We start from the raw sequence: 19,870 nt of genomic DNA, 5'->3' as shown, positions 1-19,870 counted from the left end.
AGCGAGCCGCGTTCCAACAGACTAGCGCGAGCCGCGTTCCAACAGACTAGCGCGAGCCTCGTTCATACAGATAAACGCGAGCCGCGTTCCAGCAACTGAGTGCGAGCCGCGTTCCAGAACTTTTTCTTGGCGCAAGGCGCCTTCAAAGAGAAAACAGACGGCTTAAACTAAGGGATCCTTATAGTAGAAGTGGAACCCCCCAATCAGACAAGGATGCTTCCCATTGAACGTTTTCTGGCAAAGGAAAGGCTCGTATTAACAAGACTAGAGGCGCTCGGATCTATTAGGGCGCACGGGACCTTCCACGCAAGCGGAACGTTCCAGGAGCGAGTCTCCTTTCTAACGTGCGGAACATTCCGGAGCGCCGCGGAACTATCCAGACGCTAGCGCAAGGATCCAGACGCCAGGCGTCAGAAGATTCCAAAAAATCTTCATTTGAGAGAGAGAGAGGTCAGTCGCGAGACTCCTCTTTGAATTTTTAACTTGAGCAACTTTCCCCTGGCAAATGTGCAAGATGTCGCACAGGCGGCCGTTGCTTTTGTCAGAAGGATTCTGATACTAAGAGAAGCCCCTTTTCATTATTCAGAAGACTCCTTTGTTAGGCAAGACCCTTCTCAATGCGGACTCTCTCCTCATCCATGCTCTTCTCCCTTGTTTTGAGGAGGCAAGAGCTTTGGGAGTTTTTCTTATAAGATCTCATCGACGTTTGGGTATGATGGCGGATAGAAAATATCTACTTCCTTCCGTAAACCCTAGTGATGAACAGGAATTCTGTCTCTTCCGCGATTTATGAAGAAATCACGAAGATTTAAAGAGTTCCTTGATTAACTTCGTTCCTTAAGGATATATATATCTCTTTCTATCGTTCTATTAACGAAAAGAACGAAGATAGTAAAAGGTAGTAGAGTTCTGCTGTATGAGAATAACGATACGGTCAAATCATAAACACATACCGTAGTGTTACTTCTTTTCTGTGCAACTCAATTACCAGTATCCTTCTACGTCTTTCCTAGGAAGGACTACGCTTAAAGGGATTGTTAAGACAACACCTACTTAGCTTCTAGATTTATCGAAGTCTTGTTTTTCGCTTAAAATTTATGCTTTAATAAGAACTTCCTGAAGTTCGATAATAATTTTATAAAATTCCTTTATTAATTGGAGTAGCTGGCAACGCTGGAACGAGTAAGCAAGGGGACGCTTTCGCTGAGAGCCTGAGACCAACGCAGTACGCCTGTTACTGTCAGTACATGTAGGTGTCAGTCATGAGCGGTCGACGTATCTCTCTCTCCTGCGGGATGGAATAACTATCCGTATCTCTCCCCTACAATCGCGGTCTTAACCTCGGATTGAGGGGATAGTTAAGCTAACATAAATAAAATATTGTATGCCTTTTGCTAAGAAGCTTTCAATAAGAGAGATAGTACAACCTTTCAATGCTGTTTACCGTAGGTAACATTATTAAAGGATTCTATCGCAGCAGAACACATATTATGTAATGCTCTCAGGCTTACAAAAGCATAGCTTATTAGAGTACCTGCTCAGAAGAAGATGGATGAGTCGGATGGGAAACATTCTCTTGGGGGCAGAACTTGTTTCCCTGAATGGACTATACTACGTATATAAGCTTTTCCTACTAGAACGGAATTAACATGTGAAAGGATGTCGGGTACCATAAAGGCACAGGTGTTCTGGCACATAACATAAAAAGAATTAGAAGAAAGCGCCAGTCTGGCGCAACGCGCCAGAAGTACCAACCTGGCGCAATGCTCCAGAAGCGCCAGCCTGGCGAAATTTGCGCCAGAAGCGCCAGCCTGGCGCATTGAGCCAAGAGCACCATCCAAGATTTTCTCGTTTTAGCGAGTTATTAACCTAAGAGTCCAGTAGCCTCTCGGACACCAAGCTCGGTAACGGCAAGATTCGTTCCTGATTTCGTTACCCATTTAATCACTTAGGCCATTTCCACGACTCTCTCATATCGCATAGAGCCATCGAGAATCTCTTTTTCGCTCCTATTCGCGTTAACAAAGAGATCCTTCTCGATCGACGTTAATAACTGTTAACATGTTTAACAGTTTATTGGAAAGAGTTGTGAGAACCTGCGGAAAGTCTTCTTCATAGATCTCTCAGTAAGGTAGAAGACGAACAGGCTTCCTATAGACTGCTTCCTTTTTATACTTCTTCCCCCCGATTGAAGATGAGTGGGAAAAGCTTCAAGGAAGATTATCTTGCCAGTACAAGAGCAACTGGCCTCTTTGGTGGGAGTGTTAGCGCCTCGTAGGAAGGACGTTGCGCTTCCAATCAAGAAGAATCCTCGTCCTCTCTCCCCTGCGAAGCGAGAGGCGTCATGCAGACGTGAAGCTTCCAAACATATCGCAGAGGCTTCGGTTTTGAGAGCGAGATCGGGAGAATCTTACGGAAGACACGTAACGCCAGAGAGACGTGAGACGTCGTCAAGACATGAATCGTCATTTAAAGCTGCTTTTTAGATGCGAGGCTCCAACCAAAATTTTGGCGCCAGTTAGGACGCCTTTTGAGAGCGAAGCGTCTTCCAGGCGCGAGGCAATCATCCAGACGTCAGCAGCCACACAACGGGAGGCGTCAGCCAGGACGCTTGGCGGACTAGAAGCGTTCATCCAAGCGGGAAGCGTCATCCATTTATGGAGAGAAGCCTGGGCTGTTGGCGCCTTCCAGTACTATTAAAAGCGTGGAAGAGGAAGGAATATCATTCCCATTAGCCCCTCTCCTATTAGGAGTTTGTCTCCTCCAGAGGAAAGACGTACTGAATTAGCAGCGGAGACTCATCTAGACCCCGAGTTAGAAGTAAACTCGGAGGGAGGGTATCAAGGAAGAGAAGGACTGTCGAACTATATGTTTTGACAGCCTTGCTTCTAGAGGAGTATGGAGACGAACTTGACTCCTGCCTCTCCTCCTTCTCCGCGCTCTCTTTTCTCGAGTGCAAAGACGAAGAATCTTCGTTTTTTCTTAGAATGAAGCCCGCCATTTCGATGAAGAGGGCTCTTCAGTCTTTAGACTCTTGGATGAAGTCGAGAAGGAGTTAGTTAGAACGGTCTTCTGCATGCCTCCAGCGAGACTAGCTGGTAAAAGAGGCATTTGATTCAGACGGGAGAGAATATGGGTATTTCTCTTCCGTCTACGTCAGAAGCGGACTTTTCGACCTTAGTTGACGCTTCACGTAGACAAGGTTTGAACTCTGGCCCGTATAACTTGGGGCATTTCAGAACTGGAACCATCTCCTCAAGGGACTCTTTCATATAATTCGGCAAGTTTTCAACTTCTTAGATTGGTCCCTTGGGGTGATGTCCAAGAAAGCCCATGATTCTGAAGGACTCGAACCAGAAAGTCCTTCTGTGTATTTTGTCTTGTATAGACAAAGCGGTTCAGGATGGCTCGGTTGAGATCTCCTCTTTGTTTGGAGCAGGTCTTCTTAAAAAGAGACAGTATATAGTGTCCTTTTTCAACCAAGCGGTCTCCCACGCTCAGAGGGCAGCGCTTCTGTACTCGCCTTTTGTCTGACTTTTTGGTTTCCCTTCTCAGTAGTGAAGGACATTTCTCGTTCATTAACTGAGAAGGCGACTCAAGACCTTCTGACACAGTCAGTAAGGAAGAAGAAACCTGCAGACAGCCCCAAGAACACTGTCATTGTCTGATGAGGTGAAAGACTGGGCCTACAACCTGACACAGATGCACTAGATGCGAACATATAGGACAGATAAGAGTGTCTGATGTGGACATTGCCAGACATCATCGAGACTCTCCCAAGCTCGAAGCTCCGGCAAGTGGGGAGGAGCCAAGGCCAGGCGGCCAGGCCATGCCAGGCAGGCGCGAGGTACCAGCCAGCCGCGAAGCTCCACTGCAGGCGCAAGGCGCCACTCCAACCGGGCGCGAGACGCCAACCAGCGCAAGGCGCCAGGCAGGCACAAAGCGCCAACCTGGCGCGAGACGCCAGCCAGGCCCGCGAGCAGCCAGCCAGGCTCTAGGCGTGAATCTCCAGCTAAGACGCGAGGCGTCAACCAGATGCGAGGCGCCAGTCAAGCGAAAGGTACCAGACAAGCGCTAGGCGCCAACCAAGAGCGAAGCACCAGCCAGGCGCGAGGTTCCTACCAGGCTTCAGGCTTCAGTCGGGAGAGATCCATTTCAAGAAAGCCCTGGTCTTCTTTGAAACATGGAGATCTCCTAAGCACTTCATAAGTGACCTTGATTCCTTCAAACAGCTGAGAATTAAAAGCGCAGGAAGTGCGCGCTTTTGCAAATTCTTGTTCTTTACATAACAATATGTCATATAAGACATATTAGCTGTGTTGTACGGTAGAGGCAACTCTGTGTTGACTTCTCATTACACAAAGGATGTCAAGTTAACCTACGAGAGATCCTTCTCTTTTTGGTTTATACGTTTCTGCGGATACGTTACTGGGATAAGGAGCCGACACTGATCCTTAACTTTGAGTTAAAGTTTTTTAACTTAGTGAAATTATTGGGGTTTTTGAAAGGAGTGTGTGGATAACTCTTTCCAATTTGAGCGCGAACCCTCGTGTTAGGATCAGGTGATCGGGATCGGTGTTGCGCTCCTTCATAAGGTGTATTGTCATAGAAGTGGTCCAGTACCCATTGACAAAGTCCTTTCAGGCTCTGCCGAGTAAGCGGTTCATATCCCATCGGCAGACCCACAAGATCTCTTAGCCATAGATCACATATCTCGCTAAAGTCTTTGAGTGATGCAGACTACTGGCAACAGCCACGAAGTCTACCACCTATCAGATAGGAACCAAGGTTTATTTATACCTACAACATATGTTGTTTACCTGTCTATTCCATGTTAGCTGTCTCTTACCCTCCACCAAAAGGGTATCAATCAGCTATGTATATTCTGACAGGTAAGTTGATTGTATGAAAATGATATTGTTATAATACAATAAAGTTTTCATACATACTTACCTGGCAGATATATACGAAAATTTAATGGGCCCAAACCCAGGGACCCCCCCTCCCCCCGCGGAGACAGGTGGAAGAGAAAAAATATGAATAGAAAACGGGAATGGTTCCTAATCCTGCCACCCAGGCAGGACGGTAGATCACCTGACCTACCTGCAGTGTGTGCGCGAAATTTGAATTTCTGTCGGGGACGACGGAGTCTTAGCTATGTATATATCTGCCAGGTAAGTATGTATGAAACTTTATTGTATTATAAACATATCATTTTCTTGATTTTATTTTTTCTCTGGTAAATTTTAGGATATTTTACCTAGAAATAATGAACTTAAGGATATTTCATAGGCCGACACGAGCTGAGCCCAGAAAACTGCTTACTGATGGTAATAAACCTCTTACTGACACGAATAAATCACTTACCACCACTGAAAATCTAGTCAGCGACATCGTTAACCCTTAAACGCCGAGTGGACGTATTTTACGTTGACATTTTATGTCTCTCGGGTGCCGACTGGACATATTTTACGTCGACATACAAAAGTTTTTTTAAAAATTCGCGAAAAAAAATAAAAAATACTTAAAGGCCTACCAGCCGAAACTCTTGAATCACGCGCCTTGGGGGATGCTGGGAGTCCATGGATCAAGGTGTTGTTTTGTTTATAATCGTTACGCAGGCACGCAAGCTCGAATTTCTTTCTTGCCGCACTAAAAAGTATTGGTGACACATCTCAGAAATTATTTCGTCACTTTGACATAATTTTTGTACCATTTAAATTAGCCGTTACATGGAGTATTATATATGAAAATGTGCGCATTTTTATGTAGAATACAACAAAAAAATACTCATGATTGTAGCTTTTATCAGTTTTGAGATATTTTCATATAAATAACGATAAATGCCAAAATTTCAACCTCGGTCAACTTTGACTCTACTGAAATGGTCGAAAAAAAAACGCAGTTGTAAGCTAAAACTCTTATATTTTAGTAATATTCAATCAATTACGTTCATTTTGCAGCAAATTGGAAGTCTCTAGCACAATATTTCGATTTATGGTGAATTTATGAAAAAACTTTTTCCTTACGTCCTCGCTGTAACCTTCCGAAAAAAATCATACGTGCGATTGTGGTTATGTTTTGCACCATTTTAAAATTAGCCGTTACATAAAGTTTTATATATGGAAATGTGCGCAATTTCATGCACAATACAACTCAAAAAACCCATGGTTGTAACTTTTATCAGTTTTGAAATATTTTCATATAAAAAATGATAAGTGACAAATTTTCAACCTTCGGTCAACTTTGACTCTACCGAAATGGTCGAAAAACGCAATTGTAAGCTAAAACTCTTATATTCTAGTAATATTCAATCATTTAACTTCATTTTGCAACAAATTGGAAGTCTCTAGCACAATATTTCGATTTATGGTGAATTTATGAAAAAAATAACATTTTTCTTTACGTCCGCGCTGGTAACTCTTCCGAAAAAATCATATGTGCGATTGTGGTAATGTTTGCACCATTTTAAAATAGCTGTTACATAAAGTTTTATATATGAAAATGTCCGCAATTTCATGTAGAATACAACTAAAAAATAATTGAAGGTTGTAGCTTTTCTCATTTTCGAAATATTTCTATATAAATCACGATAAATAGAAAAAAACCACATTCGGTCAACTTTGACTACCGAAATGGTCGAAAAACGCAATTGTAAGCTAAAACTCTTACTGTCTAGTAATATTAAGTCATTTATCTTCATCTTGAAACAAATTTGAAGTCTCTAGCACAATATTTAGATTTATGGTGAATTAAAAAAAAAAAACTTTCCTTCCCTCCGCTCGCGGATTCTCCGCCGCAAATCTCCGAAATGCGTACGTCGCATTCTCAGAATATTTGCTCCATTTCATATTAGGCATTTCATAGAGTTTTTATATATGAAAATGTGCGCAATTTCATGTAGAATAAAAATGGAAAAAAAATTGAAGGTTGTAGCTCAATTTCTGAAATAATTGCATATAAAAAAAAATTATAAAAAAAATTCCATTCGGTCAACTTTTAACTCGTCAGATATGGTCGAAAACTGCAATTGTAAGCTAATACTTTTACAGTATAGTAATATTCAATCATTTTTCTTCATTTTGAAACAAATTCGAAGTCTAGCACAATATTTAGATTTATGGTGAATTTTTGAAAAAATATTTGTTTACGTCCGCGCGTTACAAATTGATGCATCATTTTGTGATAATATTTTCTCTGTGTTGCTTTTATCATTTTACAATGTGTTATATACCAAAATGATTGCAATTTAGTGTACAATACAAAAAAAAATTAACTTGTTATTTTAACTGTTTTGCGCATAGCGCGATTTGAATACAATTGTATAGACAAATTTTGTTTTTGCGCTATCATATATCGCATTATTTATATATGATAATGATAATTTTTTTCATTTCTGATGGTTGCATACTAAACTTCAGGCAATGACAAAAAAAGGAACCAAAAATGAACTCTTAATCTTGAAAACTAAGTGCGCTGTGATTTTTTGAAAAAAATATTTTTTCCGCTTCCGCTCTCACTCTAAGACCCCCCCCCCGGCACACGGAAGACGATTTTTAATATACCCCTTCGGCAGTTTAACGGGTTAACAAACCTCTTACCGTTACCGAGCACGAAATAAATCACTTACCACCACTGAAAATCTAGTTGAAGACATCGTTAACAAGCCTTCTAAAACCAAAATGCCATGAACTGATGCCGCCGGTAGGCAGGGACTCTGCCTGTAATTTGCAAATCCTTCCAGAGAAGATGACGTGCTATAGTTATAAGGAGAGAGCTAGCTAAATGTGCTTACCTGACCAAATGGAAGTTTGCTTTCATTTCCTCTATGTGTGTGTGTCTGAAGGACTGCTGACCACAGGATTAGATTACCAGGAAGTAAAACAAATTCGAAATGTAGTAGCTTGTAAATTATTCTTCCAGTTTTGGTACAATGCTAAGTGGTTTGAGATGTGTAGAATAGACAAGCTAGGCTGTGTAAATTTTCCATTAAACTTGATAGGTTTTGGGAAGTCAAAGTCCTGACTGACTGATTGTCATTTCCTTCCCTAGATAGTTTGGAATGATGAAAACCATTGGCATCATTGGAGCAGGGGCAGCTGGTCTGTGTGGTGCACGCCATGCCTTGGCAGCAGCTGGAATGACACCCATTGTTTGGGAGCAGTCTACCAAAGTTGGTGGAACTTGGGTGTATACTCCAGAGTTGGGCAAAGACAAGTATGGGCTGCCCATTCACTCCAGCATGTACAAAAACTTGAAGTAAGTTTTTCAGAGTTCGTAGAGTGCTCTTATTTGAAAGGTTTTAAATGAAATTTTAATTACACAAACAGTGTTTAGTCATTTGTAAATTGCGATTAGATTGTAATACATTTAATAAAATTGTTAACTGGGCTTAATTTTTCTTTATTACAAGTCTGGTCCATTTTGTGCCAGGGTTTTTAAGGTAACCGAAAGATATTACTCAAGTACCCACATCATAATTTCAGGACAAACCTGCCAAAGGAAACAATGGCATTTCCAGATTTTCCCTTTCCTGATGGCGAAGAATCTTTTATTCATCACACAGAAGTTCTCAAGTACTTGGAAAGTTATTGTGACCATTTCAACATTAAGCCTTATATTAAGGTATGTATGTATGTCTGTGGAAATACTGTAGTATGTAATTACTAGTTGGTTTTAGTAAAGCCTGGTTTAATGAATTGAGTGGTACTTTGTAAAACTAAAAGGCAAGGATCTCTAACACGCTTTTAAGTTCCTCGCTGGACAAGTGGTTTTCACGCTCGGCTGCCAATCCGGTGGTCCGAAGTTCGAATCCCAGCTTGGCCAACGCGGAATCAGAGGAATTTATTTCTGGTGATAGAAATTCATTTCTCGATATAGTGTGGTTCGGATCCCACAATAAACTGTAGGTCCCGTTGCTAGGTGACCAATTGGTTCCTAGCCACGTAAAAATATCTAATCCTTCGGGCCAGCCCTAGGAGAGCTGTTAATCAGCTCAGTGGTCTGGTAAAACTAAGTTATACTTAACTTAACTAACATACTTTTACATACTGCTACTGTTTTTATCCCTTTTACACTGAGGAACTTAGGCTTCTGGAGACAATGTTTGAAAATCATAGCCTACTTTCTGTGATTTTCTTGAGTTTACTTTTGTTTTTATAGAAAGGCTTATGCAATGAAGCACTTCAAAACTTTTTTTTTTTTTTTTTTTTTTTTTTTTTTTCTTTTTCCCTTCAAACACGCTATGCATTAGGAATTACATTCAGTGTAGGCTGAATACAGCCTTTAAATACTTGAACAAAGTGGGTTAGGCAGTAACTACTGTCTGGTAGGTGGGTAGGCCCACCTGCTGGATTTAAACACTCCACTTTGCTTTCGGCCGGCCGTCAATCCAACGAAAATGTATGTTTGTGAGCTCTTGATGACTAGCCATTAATCACGATTTTCCCGGAGGGATCTTTCTTTTATTACTTTGAATGAATATAAGGCAGTCCCCACGTTACGACAGGTTCGGCTCACAACGTTCCGAGGTTAAGGCGCTTTTCAATTATATTCATCAGAAATTATTTCCAGGGTTACGACGCATGTTCCTGGGTTGCGACGCCTACAATGCTGATCTGGCACAAGAAATATGACACCAAAAATGTAAAATAATCAATATTTGAAGGTCTTTTTGATGAAAAATGCAATAAGAATGCAGTTTACATAGTTTTGAATGCACCCAAAGCATTAAAACTAAGGTTTTCTTAATATTTTTGATGATGTTCCAGCTTACGACAATTTTCGGGTTACAAGCGTCTTCAAGAACGGAACCCCCGTCGTAACCCGGACTGCCTTATATGTAATTGTTCTGATATTAATACAGGCAGTCCTGGTTATTGGCTGCTCGGTTATCGGCGATCCGGTTTTATGGTGCTTGTCTAGCGCCATAAAATCAGCGATTTATGGTGCTGTAACAGGCCGAGCTCCGGTTATCGGTGCCATAAGGGTGTTTATGGTGCACTATAAGGGTTCTTATGGTGCTGATAACTGGTTATTGGCGCCATAAATCGCAGAGTTTTGGTTAATGGAGGTTTTTGCTTATCACCCCCGGGAATGGAACCACCCAGTCGATAACTGGGGACTGCCTGTAATTAATTGGTTTTAATAATTAATATACAAACCCACTTTTTGATAGCCTTGCTAGCCCCCTTTCTACTTAGAGTTAAAGGTTGGCAGCTAGTCCTGTATGTTCTGCCCTAAGACTAGTTCCATGTTGGCCGCTTGTTTGCGAGATTCCCCCGAGTGAACGTAAATCTACGGATTCACATGCATCTAGAGTCGATGACACTGAGTCCTCTCACCATGACGACTCAGGCACAGAGTGGAAGAAAGGAGTTGGGTGCTTAGGTTACTCATGCCTTGCCGGTGATAAACTCTCGCAGTAATCGCTTGGTGCCCAGGGTTGACGAAACAGTCCCGCGGGACCTTGCACGCTGTGAGACCGATAGGTAGTTCCCCATTCAGTCCTTTAGAGAGGTTTCGACCTTGACAAGTACTGCGACATGTTGGAAGACGGAACCAGCCCTTGCCAGTGAGGTGCACGCTTGACTCCACCCAGACCACAATCACGTCACGTGACTGACCAGTATTGGTGGCGGCAAACGTTTCTCCTGCCGTGTGAGAGTTTCATAACCCTCCTCGGGAAAGCTTTTCTCCAGGGTGAGAACACTCTCCTAGACTCGCGTTGCTGCCATCACCGCAGGTTGATGACTGCCCACGAATACTCGTTCTCCTGTTAGTTCTGCTAGCAAGGGAGCGCGATCGTCCAATCTTCCTCATTGATTTCATACACCGGGAGGGCGAGTGAATAGGAGGGGATCCTGCAGAGTGCTCTCCACAGGCTTCAGCGTCGTGGGACTATGTTCCTGGGAGGATCTTAGGGTCCCTCTGGATGTATGTCCACGTTGTTGAGGAAGGTTCTTCTGTCAGTGACCTCTCACTGTCTCAACATCTGATGTTTAGATTTGAACACCTAGAGACTATGTTCTCCCTGGCCCTTTCTGTCCTTTGGGCGGATTTCAATTCGCAGTACCCTATGGGTTCCTGCGTTCTGGGAGCCTCGAGTGCATGTTCTGTTGAATGATACTCACATTCCAGTTTTAAATGCTCACATATAGGACTGGTTTATATGCCTGTTCCTTTTTTATTTCTACAGGAGTCGAGGAGGGGTCCCTTCTCAATGATTGTTTGATGAAATTCGGGGGTCTCGCTGAGCACTTTAATTCTTTGGAATTTCTAGCACTCAGAGTGTTTTGGTCTTCCATGATTTGCAAACACTCGCCCGAGACGAGAATTCCAGATAATTGATATTACAATACCTGGGAATCTCACTGAATGCTCGAATTCATTGGAATTTCTGGGCATTCTCGTATTGTTATGGTTTTCTGTATTCCAAACACTCGGTGAGCCAGACTCCACAATAATTGTCAGTAAAAAAATTGGTAGTCTCGTTAAGCGATTAAATTCCTTGGAATTTCTGGCGTTCTCAGATTGAGTTGGTTTTTTGTGGTTTCCAAACACTCGGGCAATGGGTACTCCCGATAATTATTACAATAATCAGGAGTCTCGCTGAGTGCTTGGATCCCTTGGTTTTGCTGGTGTTCGTTGAGTGCTCGGCTTCATCATGTTGCCAAGAACCAGGCGATACAAGGCCCGCCCGCAAGGGTCAGGTTTTGTCGCCAAGCATGGAAATTCTTATAAATTCTAGCGCTTGCCGAGCGCTCGCTATCATTGGTGCTTGGTTCGCTCTTCAGTCTGGTTTGGAGTTATGCAGAGCTTGGTACTGTATGCACACCTTGGTGAATGGTCAAGTACCATCCTCGTGTCTTGGACCGTAGGGTTCTGAACACGTAGGACGCAGACACAGATCCCTCTTCATTGTTCTTCTTGGAGCTTCGGCCTTGAAGGAGAACAGTTTAACTGGTAGTAGTGTTGTTCTTTGCCAATGATTACCACACATAATTATGTAGTGGTGATCTGTTCAGCTCACTCAACTTAATGAGTATATACAGCATATGAAAATATTTGAACCATATCCTTATAATATATACAGTGGCCCCCGTATTTGCAATCGCCGAATTCGCAGACTCACTGATTCGTGGATTTCTCTCTGGACTATATCTACCCATTATTCGCAGGAAATTTGCCTATTCGCTGGGTTTTCTGATGAAAATAATCACTAATTAGTGTATTTTGATGTTATTTTTATGACTTATACATTTTTTACGATACAAAAATTTTAAAATATTAATATTAATTAATACTGTATTAGTAAGTTTAATTGATAAGATTAAAAGATACCACATAATAAAAATAATAATTCTCTCTATCTCTCTCTCTCTCTCTCTCTCTCTCTCTCTCTCTCTCTCTCTCTCTCTCTCTCTCTCTCTCTCTCTCTCTCTCTCTTACAGAGATGTATGTTTTTTTATATGATAGATAAATGATTTACTATTTTCTAATATTAATATTAATGTAAACAGAAATAAAATCAATTCATTAAAGAAAATACTATAGTCAATTAGTAAGATTTTAGTTAACCCTCTTACGCCGAAGCTCTAAAAATCAAAACCTCTCCTGTATGCTGGCGCCGGTTTGGAGTGAGCGCGGAAGCGGAAAAAATATTTTTTTCAAAAAATCACCAGTGCGCTTAGTTTTTGAAGATTAAGAGTTCATTTTTGGCTCATTTTTTTTTCATTGCCTGAAGTTTAGTATGCAATCATCAGAAATGAAAAATAATATCATTATCATATGTAAATAATGCGATATATGGTAGCGAAAAAAACAAAATTCATAGATAATTGTATTCAAATCACGCTGTGCAAAAAACGGTCAAAGCTAACAAGTTCATTTTTTTTTCGTTGTATTGTACACTAAATTGCAATCCTTTTGATATATAATACATATTAAAACAATAAAAGCAACACCGGAAAAATATTATCACAAAATGATGTACGAATTCGTAATGCACGGACGTGAAAAATGTTATTTTCAAAAATTCACAGTAATTCTAAATATTGTTCTAGAGACTTCCAATTTGTTTCAAAATTAAGACAAATGATTGAATATTACGATACTGTAAGAGTTTTAGATTAGAATTGCATATTTCGACCATTTCGGACGAGTTAAATTTGACCGAATGTCGAAATTTTGTTTTTATATATATATGTTTTATATGCACATATTTCGGAGATGGAAAAAGCTACAACCTTCAATTATTTTTTATTGTATTCTTTGTGAATTTGCACACATTTTGATATATGAAACTCTATAAAAAGGCTAATACGAAAAGGAGCAAATATTAGGATAATGCGATATACGTATTTCGGAGACTTGCGGCCAGCGAATCGGCGCGCGGAGTGAAGGTACAAATATATTTTTCAAAAATTCACCATAAATCACAATATTGTTTTAGAGACTTCAAATTTGTTTCAAAATGAAGTAAAAATGACGGAATATTACTAGGCCGTAAGAGTTATAGCTTACAATTGCGTTTTTCAACTATTTCGGTAGATCAAATTTGACCGAACGTGGTTTTTTTTTCTATTTATCGTGATTTATATGCAAATATTTCGAAAAAAGAGAAAAGCTACAACCTTCGATCATTTTTAGTTGTATTCTACATGAAATTGCGCACATTTTCATATATAAAACTTTATGTAACAGCTAATTTTAAATGGTGCAAACATTTCGACAATCGCACAAAAAAATTCTGATTTTTTCGGAAGAGTTACCGCTGCGAACGTAAGGAAAAAGTTTTTTTTTTTTTTTCATACATTCACCATAAATCGAAATATTGTGCTAGAGACTTCCAAGTCGTTGCAAAATGAAGGTAAATGATTGAATATTACTAGAATATAAGAGTTTTAGCTTACAATTGCGTTTTTCGACCAGTTTCGGTAGAGTCAAAGTTGACCGAAAAGTTGAAATTTTTGCACTTAACGTTATTTATATGAAAATATTTCGAAACTGATAAAAGCTACAACCATGGGTTGTTTTTTGTGTATTGTGCATGAAATTGCGCACATTTCCATTTATAAAAACTTTATGTAACGGCAAATTTAAAAGGGTGCAAACATTAGACAATCGCACGAAAAAATTTATCGGAAGAGTTATCGCACGAACGTGAGGAAAAAGTTTTTTCATAAATTCACCTTAAATCGAAATATTGTGCTAGAGACGTCCAATTTGTTGCAAAATGAAGGCAAATGATTGAATATTACTATAATATAAGAATTTTAGCTTACAATTGCGTTTCTCGACCATTTCTGTAGAGTCAAAGTTGACCAAAGGTTGAAATATTTGCACTTATCGTTATTTATATGAAAATATTTCAAAACTGATAAAAGCTACAATCATGAGATATTTTTTGTTGTATTTAAATGAAATTGCGCACATTTTCATATATAATACTTCATGTAAAGGATAATTTAAAATGGTGCAAAAATTATGTCCATCCAAAGTGACGAAATAATTTTCTGATATGTGTCACTGATACTTTTTTAGTGCGATAAGAAAGAAATTCGCGCTTGCGCGCTGCTCGTAGCGATTGTAAACAAAAACAACGCTTGATCCATGAACTCCCAGCATCCCCCAAGGCGCGTGATACAAAAGTTTTTGGCTGGTAGGCCTATAAGTATTTTTCCGCGAATTTTTAAAAAAACTTTTTTGAGCCGACGTATGATACGTCCAATCGGCATACGGGAGACATTTTGACTCGACGTTTAATACGTCCAATCAGTGTAAGAGGGTTAATAAATATGATATTTTTGAAAGTAAAATGTATTTTTCCCTAACCATACAAACCTGGAGTCCTTTACTATGGATAGATTGCAGCTCAGCTGAAACTACCAGCTAATGCATTCTTTTATATACCGAGGTAATAACTACCGGGCCGGTAGTTACCTGCCTGGCAGTGGGGAAGCATCGCCTCCCCACCAGCTCACTGAGTCGTCTCTTTGATCACAGCCAGGACTTTGCCGATGACCCCTGAATCAAGGGGGTGGGTGTTTGGTGGGACCATACAAGTAAAGGACTCCAGGTTTGTATGGTTAGGGAAAAATACATTTTACTTCGCAAAATGTCATTTGTTCCTACACCATATACAAACCTTCCATCCTTTACTTAGGAGACTCATCCAAAGGTAGTGATGGAAGCCCTGTCTTGCTGGCTGAGAATGGAACCCGGGATGCCAGGACCCGGGCTTATAGCTTGGGGTCTTGGATCCTTTACCCCGCGAGCCATGGTACACACGACCTGATGGCTGACGGCCTGAGTATCTAAGGCGTGAGCATAGAACTCTCTCTGGCAACCAAAACCAGGCTATATAATTATAACGGGTTTGCTGGGTTGCAGCACCTACCACAGGACCAAGGTCAGTTGTGTCGAGGTAGCTGTGGGTACAGTCTCTAAGGTTGAACCTGGTGAAGGTGGAAGGGCAAGACCATGTGCCAGCTTCCATCACCTGGGTAACAGAGAGGTTCTTCTTAACCCTCTTACGCTGATTTGGACGTATTAAACCTCGACATAAATTGCCGAAAACTTTTGAATCGCGCGCCTTGGGGGATGCTGGGAGCTCACGGATCAAGGCGTTGTTTTGTTTACAATCGCTATGCAGGCGCGCAAGAGCGAATTTCTTTCTGATCGCACTAAAAAGTATCAGTGACACATCTCAGAAATTATTTCGTCACTTTGACATAATTTTTGCAGTATTTTAAATTAGCCATTACATGGAGTATTATATATGAAAATGTGCACAAATTCATGTAGAATACAACAAAAAATACTCATGATTGTAGCTTTTATCAGTTTTGAAATATTTTCATATAAATAACGATAAGGGGCAAAATTTCAACCATCGGTCAACTTTGACTCTACTGAAATGGTTGAAAAATGCAATTGTAAGCTAAAACTCTTATATTCTAGTAATCTTCAATCATTTACCTTCATTTTGCAACAAATTGGAAGTCTCTAGCATAATATTTCGATTTATGGTGAATTTATGAAAAAACATTTTCCTTACGTCCGCGTGGTAACTCTTCCGTAAAAAATCAGAAATGTATTCATGCGATTATCGTAATATTTACACCATTTTAAATTAGCCGTTACATTAAGTTTTATATATGAAAATGTGCGCAATTTTACGTAGAATACAACTAAAAATGATTGAAGGTTGTAGCTTTTCTCATTTTTGAAATATTTGCATATAAATCACAATAAATAGAAAAAAACCATGTTCGGTCAACTTTGACTTGACCGAAATAGTAAAAAAACGCAATTGTAAGCTTAAACTCTTACAGTCTAGTAATATTCCGTCATTTTTCTTCATTTTGAAACAAATTTGAAGTCTCTAGCACAATATTTAGATTTATGGTGAATTTAAAAAAAAAACTTTCCTTCCCTCCGCTCGCGGATTCTCCGCCGCAAATCTTCGAAGTGCGTATGTCCATTATCGTTATATTTGCTCTGTTTCATATTAGGCGTTTTATAGAGTTTTATATATGAAAATGTGCACAATTTCATGTAGAATACAACAAATCCTAATTGAAGATTGTAGCTTTTCTCATTTTTGAAATATTTGCATATAAAAAAAATTTAAAAAAATTCGACATTCGGTTAACTTCAACTCGTTTGAAATGGTCGAAAACTGCAATTGTAAGCTAAAAACCTTACAGTATAGTAATATTCAATCATTTATCTTCATTTTGAAACAAATTCAAAGTCTCTAGAACAATATTTAGATTTATGGTGAATTTTTGAATAAAACATTTTTTTACGTCCGCACGTTACGAATTCCTGCATCATTTTGTGATAATATTTTATCTGTGTTGCTTTGATCGTTTTACAATGTGTTATATACCAAAATGATCGCAATTTATTGTACAATACAAAAAAAAAAAATTAACTCGTTACCTTTAACCGTTTTGCTCACAGCGCAATTTGAATACAATTATATATGAAATTTTTGTTTTTTTGCGTCTATTTCCATATATCGCATTATTTATATATGATAATGATATTTTTTTTTCATTTCTGATGGTTGCAATGACAAAAAAAAGAGCCAAAAATGAACACTTAATCTTGAAAACTAAGCGCGCTGTGATTTTTTGAAAAAAATATTTTTTTTGCTTCGGCGCTCACTCTGAGACTGCCTCGGCATACGGGAGGCGATTTTTATTATACCCCTTTGGCGTAAGAGGGTAAAGGGGGCCGGCCGGCTAATGCCATTTTTTTAAGGACAGGACTTTGATATTCATACTACTTAATAAGGTGACTTGGGACATCTCCAAACTGCATATGATTTTCGCCTCTGACCTTCGGTTTTGTGATGCCAGGGCGATTTATCCTGAAAATAACCATTTTTCAAATTCTATCTCCTCCCTTGATGTTTAATATTAAGACCTGGGATTACTACCATATATAGATCTGATGTAGACCTCCAATTGAATGAAGAGTTTTTTTTCTAAAAGTCATTTTTTTTGCAAGATATGAATTTTTCATTATGGTAAAAAAAATAAACTATAAATCAGGGAAAAAAAATTATAAAAAAAGACGGAACAAAAATTGGAAAAAAGGGCTTGATTTGATTTTTCTATAATGTCTATCTGAGTTATATACCAAATTCCAATGTTATAGCTTTAAAACTAAATGAGAAAATAGATTTTGAAGGTCAATAAGTATAGTTTTGAGATACGGGCGTTCAGTTTTCCTTCGTATTTTTATAAAGACAATGTTAATAAATAATGATTATGATGAATGTATATTTCTTTTTTGTTATTAACCCTTTAACGCCAATTTGACATATTAAACATCGACGAAAATTTTCTGTCGGGTGCCGATTAGACGTATGGTACGTCGATGAAATTTTTTTTTTTTTTTAAATTCGCGGAAAAATAGTTGGAGGCCTACTAGGTGAAAACTTTTGAATCACGCGCCTTGGAGGATGCTGGGAGCTCACGGATCAAGGCAATGTTTTGTTTACAATCGTTACCCAGGCGCGCAAGCGCAAATTTCTTTCTTCTTGCACTAAAAAGCATCAGCGACACATCTCCGAAATGATTTCATCACTTTGACATAATTTTTGCACCATTTTATATTAGCTGTTACATGGAGTGTTATATATGAAAATGTGTGCAATTTCATGTAGAATACAACTAAAACAACTCATGGTTGTAGCTATTATCAGTTTTGAAATATTTTCACATAAATAAGGATGAGTGCCAAAATTTCAACCTTTGGTCAACTTTGACTTACCGAAATAGTCGAAAAACACAATTGTAAGCTAAAACTCTTATATTCTAGTAATATTGAGAAAGGGCTTGATTTGATTTTTCTATAATGTCTGTCTGAGTTATATACCAAATTCCAATGTTATAGCTTTAAAACTAAGTGAGAAAATAGATTTTGAAGGTCAATAAGTATAGTTTTGAGATACAGGCGTTCAGTTTTCCTTCGTATTTTTATAAAGACAATGTTAATAAATAATGATTCTTATGAATGTATATTTCCTTTTTGTTATTAACCCTTTAACGCCGATTTGACGTATTAAATGTCGACGAAAATTTTCTGTCGGGTGCCGATTGGACGTATGGTACGTCGACGAAAAAAATGTTTTTTTTGAAAATTCGCGGAAAAATAGTTAGAGGCCTACTAGGTGAAAACTTTTGAATCACGCGCCTTGGGGGATGCTGGGAGCTCACGGATCAAGGCAATATTTTGTTTACAATCGTTACCCAGGCGCGCAAGCGCGAATTTCTTTCTTCTCGCACTAAAAAGCATCAGCGACACATCTCCGAAATTATTTCGCCACTTTGACATAATTTTTGCACCATTTTATATTAGCTGTTACATGGAGTGTTATATATGAAAATGTGTGCAATTTCATGTAGAATACAACTAAAACAACTCATGGTTGTAGCTTTTATCAGTTTTGAAATATTTTCACATAAATAAGGATGAGTGCCAAAATTTCAACCTTTGGTCAACTTTGACTCTACCGAAATAGTCGGAAAACACAATTGTAAGCTAAAACTCTTATATTCTAGTAATATTCAATCATTTATCTTCATTTTGCAAAAAATTGGAAGTCTCTAGCACAATATTTCGATTTATGGTGAATTTATGAAAAAAAACTTTTTCCTTACGTCCGCGTGGTAACTCTTCTGAAAAAATCAGAAATTTTTTCGTCCGATTGTCGTAATGTTTGCTCCATATTAAATTAGCCGTTACATAAAGTTTTATATATGAAAATGTGCACAATTTCATGTAAAATACAACCAAAAACAACCCGTGGTTGTAGCTTTTATCAGTTTTGAAATATTTTCATTTAAATCATGATAAGTGCCAAAATATCAACCTTCGGTCAAATTTGACTCAACCGAAATGGTAAAAAAACGCAATTGTAAGCTAAAACTCTTACATTCTAGTAATATTCAATTATTTACCTTTCTTTTTCAACAAATTGGAAGTCTCTAGCACAATATTTCGATTTATGGTGAATTTATGAAAAAAAAAAAACATTTTCCTTATGTCTGCACGGTAACTCTTCCACAAAAAATCATATTTTTTCGTCCGATTGTCGTAATGTTTGCACCATTTTAAATTAGCCGTTACATAAATTTTTATATATGAAAATGTGCGCAATTTCACGTAGAATACAACTAAAAAACAAAAAAAACCCATGGTTTGTAGCTTTATCAGTTTGAATATTTTTATATATAAATAACGGTGCAAAATTTAAACAAAACCTTCGGTCAAATTTGACTTGACCGAAATGGTTTGAAAAACGCAATTGTAAGCTTAAAAACTATTGCATTCTAGTAATATTCAATCA

The 19,870-nt window shown here is 38.7% G+C and overlaps 1 protein-coding gene and 1 long non-coding RNA gene across 13 annotated transcripts in view; one reads left to right on the top strand and one right to left on the bottom strand.

Moving 5' to 3' along the window:
• The window catches only part of LOC135212857 (uncharacterized), an 89,153-nt gene extending 80,534 nt beyond the window's left edge, over window positions 1-8,619 (top strand). The window contains exons 2-3 of the long non-coding RNA XR_010314000.1: window positions 8,053-8,259; window positions 8,487-8,619. This is a non-coding gene — a long non-coding RNA (uncharacterized LOC135212857). The remainder of the gene's footprint in view (window positions 1-8,052; window positions 8,260-8,486) is intronic.
• LOC135216603 (uncharacterized) overlaps window positions 1-19,870 on the bottom strand; it is a 465,366-nt gene that overhangs the window by 395,221 nt on the left and 50,275 nt on the right. The gene's annotated exons all lie outside the window — the stretch shown is intronic.

This window comes from Macrobrachium nipponense, chromosome 19, assembly GCF_015104395.2.
Source record: "Macrobrachium nipponense isolate FS-2020 chromosome 19, ASM1510439v2, whole genome shotgun sequence".
NCBI classification, from domain to species: domain Eukaryota; kingdom Metazoa; phylum Arthropoda; class Malacostraca; order Decapoda; family Palaemonidae; genus Macrobrachium; species Macrobrachium nipponense.
This window is presented reverse-complemented; position numbering and strand designations above follow the sequence as displayed.